The sequence below is a fragment of the Lygodium microphyllum genome, chromosome 29, assembly GCF_053477565.2.
Source record: "Lygodium microphyllum isolate KBCC chromosome 29, Lygodium_microphyllum_v1.1.10, whole genome shotgun sequence".
In the NCBI taxonomy this organism is placed as follows: domain Eukaryota; kingdom Viridiplantae; phylum Streptophyta; class Polypodiopsida; order Schizaeales; family Lygodiaceae; genus Lygodium; species Lygodium microphyllum.
The window spans coordinates 28,918,682-28,933,660 of record NC_141163.1 but is presented as its reverse complement, the minus strand read 5'-3'; the positions used below and the strand labels follow the sequence as shown (position 1 = coordinate 28,933,660).

At 36.9% G+C, this 14,979-nt stretch overlaps 1 long non-coding RNA gene across 1 annotated transcript; it reads left to right on the top strand.

The window, feature by feature from the left end:
- The first annotated feature begins 9,049 nt into the window (after positions 1-9,049).
- Positions 9,050-14,382, top strand: LOC148010483 (uncharacterized). The gene is made up of 3 exons (XR_015689504.1): positions 9,050-9,638; positions 9,719-9,994; positions 13,788-14,382. It is a non-coding gene; the product is annotated as an uncharacterized LOC148010483 (long non-coding RNA).
- Positions 14,383-14,979: the final 597 nt, after the last annotated feature.

Sequence of the window (14,979 nt, the reverse complement as noted above, 5' to 3'; positions counted from 1 at the left end):
TTCGTGCTTGAAACGAAATAATCAAGATTCATAATTGATGACTTATGTCACCTCTAGCTATTGAGAAGTGATGAAGATTGAGTAAAAGTCAAGTAAGTTAATTGGAAAATAATGTTTGCCAAAGGCTAGAAGTGATGAAGATTGCGTGTAACATCAAGCAAGTTAATTGGAAAAGAATGTTTTGACAAAGCGAGGTTGGTGAAGTCCCCTAAGTTAGGCCCAAAGTGAAGGTTTAAAGGGGCGCTTGAATATGGATACTAGTGAGATATATATATATATATATATATATAGGATATAGGACAAGGTTAAGAAGGGACGCCTTCAATGGAATTATTATTAGTGGTAGGCCGAGCTTGCAATCAATCTTGAGTTTGGTAGTTTAAGGCATCCATCAACCCATGCGGTGTGGCATGTGGGGAGGGTTTGAGGTGTGTCACTTCCTTAGTGGATGACCCATTGCATACTAAAAAAGGGATGAGAAAATAATGAGAGCTGGTCTTTCTTACTTATTCAGTAGAACATGGGCTACAAGCAACAAGCACCAAGGTCCTACATATGGCAAGGCAATAAAGAGAGAGGTAGGGGCGGAGGAGAGATATGATCTGATCCATTCACAGCTCCATCCTGTTAGGCGAATCATCACCCATGATCATGCTGGTGAGGTTCCTCTTGAGGGCGTGGATATGGCGGAGGCGCCTTCTTCTCCAATGGCTAACAGTGCTGTGGCGGCAGGCCGGCTCTGTCATGCTGTCTTCCTTGGCATCCGACGAGCTGGATCTATGGAACTGTTACTGAAGCAGGCGGCATCTCTCTCTCTCTCTGTATCTGTCTCTGTGTCTTGTGTAATTAGCGTGTGGGCACATCATCCTTCTTCCTCTCTCTCTCTGTGTCTCGTTGTTTAATGTGTGAGTGAGCATATCATCCTTCTGTATGATCTGCCGCAGTAGATCCGAGAAATACAGCCATGATGCACGCATCTCTCTCTCTCTCTCTTTCTCTCTCGCGCCGCCTCATTTAAGAGCATTTACATCCATATTCTTTCATTCCTCTCTTCAATCCTTTCCCTTTTCCCTTCCCCATGTAGCATAACCTTGTGCCTTCTCATCTTACATTATCCCAAAATAATGTTTGGACAAGGTTTTCATATCGCTGACTTGGATCTAATGCCCTATTAGCACTCGTCTAGTTCTAGCATACACCACTCATACATTCTCTTCATTTGGGTTTAGCAAATCCAAGTGTTACATGCTTCCCATCTAGTTTTATAAGGTTTAGCATATGGTCCTAAAGATCTTCTTAGGTCTCTTATAAATTTCCCTATGAAATGGCATCCTTTTGAGGCTACTAGTTTCGAACAAGGTGATCACAAGGGCATATGCTAGTAAGGAATGAGATTTTCGATCATGCTGAAAGATCTGTCCATATATGATCAACTAATGTGTTTGAGGAAGTTCATTTTTATTGCAATTGTTTAAGTTGCATTTCTTATACAAAAGATGTGTTTATTAGGGAGACTCATTAGGGAAACTCATGTTGTTCGAAACATGTTTAAGTCGAAGTCACCTAATGTCATTTAGATTTTGCCTATTTCATCAAGAAAAGTGTGGAGATAATGTGGACTTTCCTTAATACTTGTATCTTTGTGGTTAACTTTCCTTGATATTTGTATTTGGTGGTTAATACACTTGAAACATGCAAGTGAGTCCTGATTTGAAATACCACATCACAATTATGAAGCAAGAGAGATGGCTTGCTAAGCAATGTTGTACTTGGAAGGCTTTATAATAGCTCATAGAGGGTTAGTATATTGAAGAGCACATGAGGTGGAGATATAAGGGACCTTCGAAGGAGAAATTTGAGTAAGAAATCACAATGCACATCCACATCTTGAAAATATTCTAGCTTGCAAGAGTTGGCCATTAAGGAAATAAGAGTTGCACTTTTGATAGAGGGGATAGTACTATACATGGTTTTATAGGGGAGAAGCAAAAAAGGTGGAAGAGTTGCACTTTTGATAAGAGGGGATGGTACTAGACATGATTTTATAGGGGAGAAGCAAAAAAGGTGGGAGGAAAGAAAAGCAAGAGGTCAATGTGTTTCAAATTTTGAAGAAATAAAAATATTAATGAAGACTTATGGGTAAACATTATCACGTTAAATAGCCCTATGGCTTCCCTTTGGCATATTAGACAAATTAAAATGGATAGGTTTTAAACATATGCGTTAGAGAACAATCATATTCATCTACTTAAATCTCATCATTTCTAAAGTGTGAGGACTACTTTAGAAGACTTTCAAGACTTTGTAAGGAAGCAATTGTGATTATTCAAGTGTTACAAATGTGTCATATCAATTCTTAAACCAAGTCTTCATTGAGGAGGGTTGATTTTGTGACACCCTTAAGATGCTGTCGAATTGATTTCCTTATGAGTGATGATTAAGCTTGTGTGTACCTTCTCTCTAAATTTCATTTGGACTACTTTGGGAACCCCTTGACACAAGGGTCAATTTGAAAAGGTTTGAGTGGTACCTTAGTTAAGCACAATGTGAAAGGTAAAACCAATGTAATTAGAGTTTGAAAGTGTAGAGGTAAAGATGACATGCATGGAGAGGAGTGATTTCATGTCATTGCACCCCAAGTATTACTCTCCACCGTATGAAAATTAATGATGTCATGAAAATTATTAAGTTGCAAGATATTTGTTCATATAAATGTGTTACCAAATTCCAAGTGTGAAATTCGTCGTCGTTTTTGCTAACGATATTAACTTAGTGCTTGACAAGTCCATCGAATCATGGATGTAGCTAGTATAGACACTTAGTGTAAAGGAACTCCACATCGAACATAATGCTATTAGAGCGATACCAAGTGAATCATCAATGGTGCCCTCCCAACACAATGGAGACATACCTTCATCAATGGAGCCCTTTTAACACACTAGAGATGCTTGGAGTGTGACCATAAGTGCATCTAGTCAAGTTTGGAGTGTCAAAAAGTTTGTAAATAGCCCTCATGGGGGGATATCTTAGGTGGTGATCATGGAGCATATATATGATGCCTAGATGAGCGTTATTTGGGCTTGCTTGGAGTGTGACCATAAGTGCATCTAGTCAAGTTTGGAGTGTCAAAAAAGTTTGTAAATATAGCCCACATGGGGGGATATCTTAGGTGGTGAGCGTGGAGCATATTTACGATGTCTAGATGAGTGTTATTTGGACTTGCTATCATGTGCTCCACATTTATGATGCCTAGATGAGTGTCATTTGGGCTTGCTATCATGTGCAAAGCGTATTGTGGCGTGTTAGTAGCCACCATGTGCAAAAAGCTTATTGTAGCATGTTTGTAGATCTATAGACCAAAAGAGCTAAGCTTTTCTATAACATTTATTAGAGGATGCCTTATAAGTACAAAAATAGAAAAATAAGGGATCAATTTGCAAACATTCCAAGCTTAGAAAACCATTATGAAAAGTCTTTAGGACTAGATCGTATGCCTCAAGGCAAGATGTGACCCTACCATGTATTTAGTGGATGTTAATATGTTATGTAGTTTTAAGATGACATTTTATGGGACTGGTGGATGTTAATACGTTATGTAGTTTTAAGATGACATTATTATGGAATGAACGAGTCTATACCATTTGAAGAGTTGCATTTGCTTGCCAAATTGGAGGATGGATGCTTACTTATGGGCCCATAAATATGTATGTAGATTTTATGTACAACATGTTGGTTGCAAGTGGCCACCCTCAACCTCTTCACATGTCCTACTCAGGTGGGATCCAAAGCTCAATACTCAGGTTGAGGTTGGGGGAGAAACGAATACAATGCCCTAAAACGTGAAGGGAAATGCTCATAGATGATAGCTTGAAAAACTTGAAAGTTAAAACTATATGGTTAGAGACATTTCATGAATGAAAACAAAATCACTCTAAAAATCACTAAGATTTCTCTTTTTGATGCCATAAGGCAATTGAGGTTCAAGGAAAGGAACATTTAAAAGTAACATCTTTATTTACAATAGTTTGATTAGAGGAAAGATTTTAGGATGCCTATTCATCACCATTTCAAAGCCTTGCCCTTCTTTCTTGAAGAAAGAAACAAAGGAAACCATGAACTATTCATCTTTCTTTTTTTAGCATGCCCTTTCTTTCTTTTTTTAGCATGCCCTTTAAGCAAGCATGCCTTGTGCTTGGAGCTCTCCTTTTAAACTTTGGGGTTATGAACGTGCGAGAAATTAGAAGAGAATTTGAACGAGTTCCTTACACTCCTAAACCAAAACCTTGGCTATGTCTACCTTGCAAGAACATCCCCCACTCATTTTCTTCATTGATTAGTTTATAAACACCTATAATTACACCTATAATTTCTCAAATTTAATCCTTATTGTAATCAAGCTTTGTGATTGTACATGTATTACTATAGAAGCCAAGAAATAAAAGCCCCAACAAAAGGAATATAGTTCCTTGATTCATGATCAAGCTTTACACAATCTTATCCTTTCAATCAGAGATCAACAATATCAAGAAATATACATTAGCCTTAAAAGGAGCCAATCTATAATTTGATAGCAATGTCACAATGATTTCTCTCTAATCTCGATAATAATCACATACAGTGGATTTTCTACAACAAAAAAGTGAGTGTACAAAGCAAAAGCATGTGAGAGTACCAGAATCATGTAATTAACTCATAAAAATAATAAAAAATGCACACAATTAAGAATTTGATCACAATAATGGATACCAGAAATGAATTTGGGTGTTGCCATGGGTGCTTGTTACAACTCATGTATTTTGTGCATGTGTGTTCACACCATGTTTATGAGGAGAGTACATAAGAAGGCATTTGTATGGTTAAAAGGGGCTCTTCAATTATAATCTATTGAAGGAAAAAAGAAGAGATTAATGTACACAACAAGATGTATGCTATTCTTTTTTATCTTTAGTGAGGACAAATATCTATTGATGAAAACTTAATATTTTAAAAAATTCATAAATAATGTGTAGAACACTAATGATACAAAAAATATATTGAAAAAATACATATAATATTAAGGATGAATGAACAACCAATCAGGCTATTTGTAATGTTGAATTATATGGGATTTCAAGTTGAAGGTTTTGGGTTATTGAGACTACATGGAAATCCAAGTGGAAGAAGGTGCTAGAGTCCCAAATACAAAGGAAGGTGTCTTCTCCTCATGCAAGGAAGACCACATGCGCATCTGTGTGCGTGAATGGGGGCGTAAACGATAGGCACGCATGAACTAGAAAATCCACACGCAAACGACCATGAAAGAACAAACACTCACGATCCATACGAAGAAGGTGCGCATGAATAAGAAGAAAAACCCCAGCATAGAGGAAAAAAAACCATGGAAGGTGCATGACACGAGCCTAGATGCGAACATGTGTTGGGGGGGGGGGCAGGCGAGGGAGGGAAGGCAAATCTGTGCAAATTCTCTCATCCCATGTGCAATTGTGAAGCTCCTACTTGAACAATAGACAATTGTGGTGTTAATGTATGATTTGATAGTTGATTTTTCCAAGAGAGACTACCTATCAAATTTCCCTAGCATGCAAGAGGTGTGGAGAGCACTCAATATTGTTCTTCATGTTACATATAAAATTGTATTGTGATTTGTGGGATAGTAGCTTGCTCACAATTAGAGGCTTAGCATGTGGATAGGATTTTCATGGGAGCCATTGCTTTCTCATTTCTAGGGAACACTTTTGCATTATCTCCATCTAGACTTCTTGTAAGACAAATGGATTATATCACAAATGGGATATGATCTCTCATGTCATTACATAGTTCTAGACTCGTCATGCCATAAATCTGTAAAACATACAAACCGCAAAACATCTCTCTAGGATTTGGAGGGAAATTTAATAGGTAGTCTCTCTTGGTCTCCTTTGGCTCTCCACACCTAACACAAGCTACTAGGAATGCACCATAATAAGCCATGTGCCAATTGTGAAGCTCCTATGTGCTACCAATAATAGGAAGAGCTCACCTTCATAGGTTTGAAGCTTTCACACAATCTCATCCAAAAATATCCCAAAAAAGGGGAAGAAACAGCCTATGTTTCCCAACCCTCCGTAATATTTGGCACCACTCTTTGGTCTCATGCATACGAATCCTCCTCCCCAAGTAGTGCCATTATTGTCATGCATTTGTAATTATTATTAATAAATAGTTGATTTTACACATGCCATATTTCATGATTCAAAGAATGGATGCATATTGTGCAACAATAGCCTTGGCCATTCATAACCACTTGTGATATAGTCAATAGCTAAGAGGGTTTTGTGTAGTTAAGGGTGTTTTATCTTACCAATGAAAATCTTCCTTAATACTATGCTCCATTTTCAATATATCTAAAATAAATCAAATGTGTTCATCTAATAAGGATATTAAAATACTTAGCACTTGGAGCTTATATTCACATTTGTTGACAATTTACAACACTTAAATGCAAAATAATTTTTTGTTCACTTTTGAGCATTTCTTATACATATTATAATGCTTCAAATGAATCTTCTAACATTGGTCATTTCTTTCTTATATTCTATACAAGGTATTTCATTGATTTTTGTTGAGGGGCATAAGGATGATCCTCACTTGGTAGGGCCTCTCCTCACCTTATGGGTGCTTTCCTCTTGGATTGCATGTGTGAGTACTGTGTATGTGTGATGTGCAAGTGTATGCACATGTGAGTACTGTGTATGTGTGAGTATTGTGTATGTGTCATGTGCAAGTGTATGCACATGTGCACACAAGCGCACGTACACGTGCATGTGCACACACAAAATTGGCACTAATAGAAGTACCTAAATTGGTTTCAAATAGATGTGATTTGACATTATTTTTATCTTTGGTGCTATCCTTCATTATGGCTATGCTTTCCCTTTACCTTCGAAGAAATGATAACATGCTAGTTCAATTGACTACTTCTAAATAAGTATTCATAGTTGCGTAATGTTTCGACATTTCTCTTGCTGAAACATTACTCTTGCACTTACTTGGGTGCTCTTGACATGAGTATGATGACATAATTAATAGTTTGCACAATGCATGTTGAAGTTAATGATTCTAATCTCTTTCATGTGGATCCCCTTTGAATAGGATTATGAACATTGTTCTTTTTATTTTCATGTATGCGTTTTGGTTATTCAAATGTCTTTATGACTTGTTATTTATTGTGGTTTTCCATTTCCCTAGGCATTAGGCAAAAGGCTTTTGTTTGGTTAAACAATATTCCATCCTACCATTGAGAACATGTAGTAATGTACTCTAATTGGTCGAGTTATAATTGCAATATATTTTAAACTTTGACATACTTGTCACAATTTTCATTGAACTTGCACGTCACTACTATTGTCACATCAACATTGGGTTCTACTACACATGAGCAAGCAAGCACATGCATGCATGTGCACATTGAAATTCTTTATAAAATTCAATTTAGCATTGTAACCATGGGATTATAAACATGCTTAGTCATATGTGAAGGAATTTTTTTTTGATTTCTTTCTAGATAGGAACTCTTCAATGGCTTCATAAATGACTTATGCTAAAAGACAAGATAACAAAATTAGATGCATCAACAATTAAAGTATTTCAGCCTAACAATTCCCATCTTAGATCGTAAGCTTCCGATTGTTTGTCTAAGCTATAAACATTTTGCAAAAAAGGGGTTGTATATGCTTGGAAGAAGCTTTGTACTTATTATAATAAGCTTCTTGTAGGTAAGGTTGCTTAATCTAAAGGTTGAGAAGCTTATTATAATGATACACCTTCTACTTATTATAATAGACTTATTTACTCTAAAGGTTGAGAAGCTTATTATAATGGTACACCTTCTACTACTCATTATAATAAGCTTATTGAAGCAATTTTTTAATGCTATAAAGCTTTATAAAGTTCATAAGTGTATTGAAATAGGCCTTTTAATGTTGTAAGAAGTTAATGCCATAATCAATGGCTTTTTGACTAGTGGGATAATTCCAAGAATATTTTCATTAATCTACACACTTGTGATGGGCCTATAGGCATAACAGATATACATAGATATAGATGTGTATGTACATGCATGTGTGTGCATTGGATGTCTATATAGTTAACACTAATGCAATATCCCATTGAGCACTTCTTGTTTACGTCACTAGTTGCATTAATGCATTTATAGTTGGTGTAATAATCAAGGTGTGCTATGTTGACTTATCCTTTCATAATCACAATCAATAGCTAGATACTAACATTAATCATTTCAAACATTAGCTCCAATCAAAATTCAATTATGCATATTTAATCATACCTATATACTTGGAGTCATCATCAAGGTGTCATATGTTTTCTTATTCTTTCGTGATCATAATCTACTGTTTTGATACAAAAAACACTCATTTCAAACATGATCTTTATTCAACACGGGCCAATAAGGAAATACCTACAAAACCAAACTCACCCCACCCCAATTGAGAGTGACACTCTTCAATAAAACATGCATCCTTTTTAGCCATTTAAAGTTATGACACACATTTTTATGTACTATACATAAGCTTAATGTGAGCCAAACAATTGAGTCACATTTTTTATATTTTGGAATTTTAAAAACTTTGAAAGATTGCATCCTTGAGTGTCACTCTACTAGCCCCTTGGTTTGTGAGTCCTTCATTTATAACTAAGGTCTACTTGATAAAAATAGCAAAATATCCCAACTATCTTTATATGAGTGCTGTATTATGCATATAATTCACTTATTAAAAATTTTAAAAGTGACTCATTGGAAAAAAAAATATATAATTGGGGACTATTAGATGACATTCTATTGGCTTATTTCTCCTATAAGTATTTAAATAAATACTTTTGATCTTGTCGTCCTAAAAAGAATCTTTTAAGGTGGACAATAATTTGATTGAATTTTTTATTCCATTTAGTTAAAGGAGTCTTTAGTTTGTGGAGGGATTTCTTTTGAGCCCCCACTTCTCCTCTCTCTCTCTCTCTCTATATATATATATATATATATATATATATAAAATACTTTTGGCTTGCTTTTAATCAATACAAAATGATCCAAAGTGTGTCAAGGAGTGCAAAATATTACGTTTCTTTGCAACATTAACAAAGATTCATAAACAAGAGAATGTAATTAGAATTATTGATAAACTTCTCAAGTTGCATCTCTACTATGCATACTCAATTAAGCCCTTGTCTTTATCGGATGAGTGTATTGACAAATGTGAGGCATTACTCTCCAAAATGGGTTTTCATGGAGGTCAAGTTCACTTAAGAAAAGATCTAACACTTTTAGGGAAAACAAGAGATGTCTTGGTTGATGCCTTAATGGGAGGCTCAAAAGCTAGACACTTTTTAGAAAACCATACAGGAAAACAGGTGAGCATTACTTGGGAGCATTGGAAAGAGCTCTGTGGGATAATGACAAATGTTGCAAGCACACCACAACTTGCATTCTAGGGATGGAGGTTTGGAGACACCTGGATGTCTTCCTAAAGCTCCTCAAGCAACAAACAAAAACCTACACATATCCAGAAGAGTTTAAATGGTTGATTACAAATCTTGTTCAAGCAATAAAGAAGGCATGGGGAGAAAAGGATATGACATTTTATTTGGTAAGAGAATATTTAATCCAAGATTTCTTCAACAAAATTTCCAATGGCATAAAATGATTATTACTCTTTTGAATTTGCAGCATATCCTTCATATCCATGGGCCTTACTTTGTGGAGGAGCAAGGCCCCCTAGCAACTTATAGCGGCCAAGGCATGGGAAAATCTCATTATCAAGCACGTACAAGTTTTTTTCGAAGCACAAGACATGGAGGAGGAGTTACAAAAAACAATGCTCTTGACGAGCTATTCAATTGGTTTTTTCGACGACAGCTTCAAAGAATGAATACTAAAGATGACAACAAAACATGAGAATTTATATTATTTTTCAAGAAAGAAAAGTACAAAGCTAGCTCTCAGGTGCCTTTTTGCTGCCAAAACATAAGATGAGAGGGCCAAAAAGTATCCTACTCTAGAAGCAGATAAACTAAGACGCAGTCTTCTCCAAAAACATCACCTTGAGTGGATTATACTGTAACCCAGAGAAACCAAGTAGCTTTGTAAGTGCCTTGATACATAATATAGGCCATGTTGCCTCCTTTGAGAAGATGTTATGAAATACCAAGAAAACATGCAGATCAATCCTTGCTAAGTAATGGCCAAGTGGAACAAATACTAGCTCTCTCGTCCCTTTACACTGTCCCAAGAAGTTATCAAAATCTTCAATCTCCAACTGCAAAAAAAGATTAAGGTCAAATGAATGTTAAAATCAAACATATTAATGTATATCTTACAGAATTCGAGATAATAGTACCAATTGATTTTCATCATTCTCTAGCTTAGTTGGATTCCATATGTTAGTTGATGATTGTGCCTCATTGGTATCTTCCAATTCTTTAACATATTGTGACTCTTCTCTTCCAAAATTGAAATTTCCAAGTCAGTCTTGAAGGCTGTGGAACTCCTCTTCAATAATCCCATACTCTTTCTCAGCATTCTTTGCGTTATTTAAAACAAAGAGAAAGGACATCCCCTGCTTCAATAAACTTGTCGTCTGTAATTTTAGTGTCAAGTTAAAGTAACTCTTCTTTTGATTCATTTTCGACGTCAACAATTCCATTTGCAGCATTAGAAGCCTTTGCAATGATCGCTAAACAATAATCCTCCCTAAGATTGAAGAGCCTTTGGATGCCTAATAGCAGTATGTATTCCTTGTCCTTGACAGGGAAAGTTAGAAGTGAAGCAACAATATAGAAAGAAGAGTCACATACAAGATCTGAATTTGCATGGTTTTCTTCAATAAATGGTCTCAGCTTTGAACTGGGCAACATCTAGTTTGCTAGCAATATATGCTTCTTGCTCAAGGTTCAAACAGTCCTCTGCATCCTTGTCATTTGCTACCTCATCGAAATGGCAGAATTTTGAACATTTTGGACCCTCTAATTGTTGTTCATAAGATTTAAGAGGATATTTAACAAGAGTATATGCAATGAATGCAGCTGGTTTTGACATTAGCCTGCATTTCTTAGAATGAGTAGAACAAAACAAATCTGAGGTACAAAGCCTGTCAAGAGAATGAGATGTAAACTTTCTTGAAAACAAAGCCTTCTCTGAAGGTGAGCTCCCAATAGGTATGTGAACATATTTCTTTGCATTCTTTTCAACCATGGGAAAAACAAGACCTTCAAACTCAGCAAACTCCTCCAGAAAAAAATTCTTGCATGAGTTCAATACATGGTCAATATCCCAGTCAGGGTTGAAAATATCCTTTGCAGTTCTAAAGTAAGATAACTCCATGCCATTTTGAAGAATAAAATCTAGGAGCCTTTCTGATGGAGAAACCTCTGTGATAGAGACAATCCAGGAACCCTCAATGGTGACTTGCCTTTGGCTGGATACTTCCTAGGAATTCCCACACCTGCTGCTGCTCAACAAGGGGAGGAAGCAGTGGGAATTTCAAGGAAGAAGGCAGGACAATCAGAAGCCCTTGACCCTGATGACAATCTTTTTCTTTTCTTATTAGGGGTGACCTGCTCTTGGGAGTCTGCAACATCCTTTGGTTCAGACATAAGTGAAAGCATGACACGACGTGAAAGTGTGCACCCGATCTCACGAACAATGCCTCCTCGCTTCGTATGTGGGGATCCATGATATGGTGCAAAAGGGTGCACTTGACCTCACGAACAATGCCTCCTCGCTTCGTATCAAAAGGAGTGCGTGTAATGATACCGTACGAGATTAAACGTAAAACAATAGGAGGAGCTCTCAAATCTAGCTAGGCTTGATAATTTTCCAAAAAAAACATAAATGCCTAATTATGTATATATATAGACAAGGACATGGATTTGCCGCGTGGATCACAAACCCTAGCCATTAATACTGTGCCACGTATCGCCTACCCCATGAGTATAAAGACCAAAGTTGGCTTACGTGGCTCACTTTTCACATCCACAACCGTGAAAGATGATATGGAGTGAGTGACCACTTGCATTGCCAATGTTGTTCAACCATCGTGCCGTATTGGTTAATCCCTTTTCAAGTTGTTCAACCATCGCGCTTTCCAGGACCCGGAATAGAGATATGGCACAAATACCTCGCTGCGTTATCTCGGTATGCCTTGTGATTCACGTTCTATCTACAGATATGGCGTGATAACACAAAAGTGTCGAGCCCAACAAGTGCTGCTTCGTGCTGTATCTGTCGTTTACTTAAACATTGAGCTGAACGAGTGCTACTTGACATGCACATCAATTTTTAGCTGCAGATACGGCATGAGAAGGCCAATTTATATACAACACTCGAGTGTATTCACATCGTATTGGTCATGCAAAAATGGCAATGCAAGCTTCTCTCTGCAGATACGACGCGAGTAGCTGGAACCTTGTTATACCATTCCATTGCATTCGTGCCATATCTGTAGTTGACAAATACAGACAAATACAACGCGAATGTATCCCCTGTGATTTGACACTTGTTTGCCTTCACGCCGTATCTGTCATTCACAAATATGTCACGAATGAATCAAGTGCCATCTTGGGCTTTCCTCGGATCACGCCGTTTCTGATGTTTTAAGTTTCTGATTAGGGTTAGGGTTTTTGATTTGTATTTAAGGTTTTTGATTTATGCTTTAATCTTATAATTTATGTTTTAAGTTTTTGATTTCTGTTTTAAGGTTTTTGATTTGAGCTTAAAGTTTTTGATTTGTGTCATTTTCTAGTAGGTGATGGCCAAGACAAAGCAGACTGCAAGGAAGGTGTATATAGGCAGCAAGGATAGTGAGGAAGAGACAAGGCCATCAGTGGTTCTCAATCTTTCCCTCCTGAGATCCCTCCTACCCCTGGTTTCCCTCAGTCTCCTGCCATGCAATCAAAGTAATCTAGTGCAGAGACAGTGTGTTCTCCCCATGCCCATAGTAAGTTTCATTATGTTGACAACCAGCGCTGTGACCTTGCTGCACAGTCCTCTCCTACAACAACTACCAAGTTTCCAACCTCGCTTAGAGTCCCTATTCATCAAATAGAGAAACCTGGACCCTCTTATACCCATGGAGAAGATTTTTCCAAGTCTAAGAGAAATAGAAAGTCTAGATTTTATTATGTTCAGAAATGTTTTAGTTTGATAAGGAAGACAGAAAGAGCTACATAGCATGCCACTCCAAAGACAACATTTATCAGAGTTGTCAAAGATATTTCTTATAGATTATCAAGGGTGTCCATTGAAGTTGGCATGCAAAAGAAATGGCAGCTTGCAGCTATTCTTTGTCTTTAGGAGGCAGCTAAAGACTTTGCTGTTGATTTTATGAATGATGCTTACATTGCTAATGCTCATGCTCATAGAGTGACTTTTGATGAACAAAGACTTTAGTATGGTCAATAGAATCATGTATAGGTTCGACAAGGTATTGAGGCCCTTGCCCATTACTGATAAAAAAGCCTTTGAGATCCTTAATGTTCCTCCAAAATTGTCTAGGAGAGAGAAAGGGCCAGTGATCGAGGAGGTGACACATTTATACCCAACAAAGACCGCGCCCCAATAAGTGTCTTCCCAACAGGAATGATCACTGATATTCTCACTAGAGAAATTATCCTTATGAACTCTCTTAGTGGTCTCCACGGCCAAGAAAAAATGTGCATTGATTAGAATAATTCTTACTTTTTGGTTTATTGTTTATTTTATTTGATTGTCTTTTTAAGTAACATGTTTCCATTTACAGTGCTGGCAGACTCGTGGTTACCTTTTTGGACACCACATATGAGGATATTGCCGATCCTCAAAAACCATATAGCTTTCTCCAACAAGAAGTGCCCTTGCAAAATGATGCGCATTCTTGTGGATGGAGAGTGATTTCAAATGTTTGTAGGACAATAGATTCAAAGATTCTCAAGATAGATGGGGTTAATGTAAGTATTTTTCACATTGTTTTTTGAGCAACACGTCTTTGAGTTTTTCAAATTATTACAATTTTTCCTTGCAGTGCCAAGATTACCCTGATTCATACACATGGAGGATAAGGGAGAGATGTATTGAGTTAATTTTGGATAGGGAAATCATGCCAGTCGACCATGACTCCCCTCCGCTAAAATCCTCAACTAAGAGTAAGGGTAAGGCAAAGGGCAAGTCATTTGGAAAAACACGTAAGGTAAAGTCCAAAAAGAAAGAAATGCCAACACTTTCTCATCCATCTCCTCATCAGCTTGAAGAAAAGAGGCCCCCTGTCCAAGTCAAATTGTTCGAGCAACCAAATAAAAAAGCCATTGTAAGGAGATTAGATATCTTTGCAGAAAGCAATGAAGAAGTTTCAAAGCTAAAAGAAGACAAATAGATGCAAACGAAGCAAGATCCTTGTATATTTACACTTTAATTTTGTAACTCTTGATTCAATGAAAAGCTTTTTGTCAAATGTAAATGTAATCAATGTTTTTATATTTATGGCCTTGAAGCTTACAATTGTGGGAGGCATGCAACTCATACAAGAGAAAGAGCGTTCAACTCTTTTCCCAATTGTTTTACTATTTACTTTGAACTTATATTCAGGGGATGTATAGTCTAGCATCTCCAGGGTATCCCTTACATCTTTAAGACTCCAATTGGAAGTTATATTTACCTCCTTTTCTATAACTTGCACCTTAAGTTTGAAGATTGTGCAATCTGTATCAGAATCCAAGGGAATCCAGATGCCTAGTTTAAGTTTGTATCTCCTATAATCAAAGCCCAAAGTAAGAGTTTGTCGTGCGATATTATAACACAGAGACAAGGATTCGGGGCATACAATACGCCTCATGGTGTTGCCCTTATGATCAACCTCTCTAGTCCAAAGCCTTCTTGTAATGTTATCTAGCCTATGATTCTGCAAAATTTCTATTTAGCTAAGATACTTTTGTTCTTTGTAAGTTTGCTATTTGGAA